General features: G+C 37.9%; 1 pseudogene; it reads left to right on the forward strand.

Annotated features, from left to right (window-relative positions):
• The first annotated feature begins 665 nt into the window (after positions 1 to 665).
• On the forward strand, positions 666 to 784 carry LOC118600641 (annotated as a pseudogene).
• Positions 785 to 1,173: the final 389 nt, after the last annotated feature.

Here is a 1,173-nt window from a genome sequence, read left to right on the forward strand (position 1 = left end):
ATAATTCCCATACCTTATGGGCTGAGTTGTTACTTTAACAAGAAAGATCAATATCTCTCACTTCTACATTCTTTCCGAGTACCCCTAGTTTGATGAGGTGTTTATGGCACAATCAAAATTAGAGAACATCACCCCTGTGCTGTTCTAACAGCGTATCTTAGAAACAAATCCTAGTAGCAATCAGATACAATGAGGATTCTAAGTTTCTCCCAAGCTTGCTAAGTTTACTCCCTTCATTTTTAGAATGTAAGTTTCAAATCCTGCAATCTACGATTTTGTGATTAAATAATGGAAAATGAACTGAAGCCACTAATATGAATAAGTGGGGCTATCAACAAGAGAACTCATGATTGTTTTTAATCAGAGTTTTAGGAGCTATAATGAAAGTAATGACCTAGAGACAGTTTTGTCCCCATCATCTTAGTAACCGCTTAGGGGGTCTTTGCATGGTTAGCAATGTTTATTATGAATTTCCATCTAACCCTAATTGGCTCAGATTAGACATTTGGTTACTCAGTAGGATTTAGGTTACCATAAACAACTGAGCTACAGTTGATAGGGCCTGGCTTTGCAAAAAGTGGTTTCTAACATGCCTACGCATTTTCTCTGTCCATCTAACAACTCGCGTTTTTGAAATGCCAAATCTGGCCTCAATATTATATTAAGTCTATGGCTATGCCACTCTGAACAAGCTCGATGCCATCTGATCTTGGAAGCTTAGCAGGGTTGGGCCTGGTTGGTACTTGGATGGGAGACCACTCAGGAAGACTAGGTGCTATAGACGTAAAAATTAAAAAATAAAAAAATAAATAAGAGATCGTAAGCTGACAAGGTTCTTGCAATCTGTGAGATCAACCAAGGGTTGCCTCACCTAAAATAAATAAACAAATAAACAAACAAACAAATAGATAAATAAATAAATTTCAAAAAAAATATCATATTAAATACTTCTATAGATCCTCTCTTTTAATCTCTACAACAAACCTACAAGGAGGCTACTCTTAACATTAGCACTAAATAAATGAGGAAAGTGGCATTTAGAGTGTTTTAACTTGCCCAAGGTGCAACAGCTGGTCAGTGTGGGGCAACAACAATCAAACCCAGCAGTATGGCCCATGGAGCCCATGCGTTGAGTCTCTGGGCTCTGCTACCTCCATACTGAATCGAAAAGCC

The sequence above is a fragment of the Rousettus aegyptiacus genome, unplaced genomic scaffold (assembly GCF_014176215.1).
Source record: "Rousettus aegyptiacus isolate mRouAeg1 unplaced genomic scaffold, mRouAeg1.p scaffold_m13_p_3, whole genome shotgun sequence".
Taxonomy (NCBI): domain Eukaryota; kingdom Metazoa; phylum Chordata; class Mammalia; order Chiroptera; family Pteropodidae; genus Rousettus; species Rousettus aegyptiacus.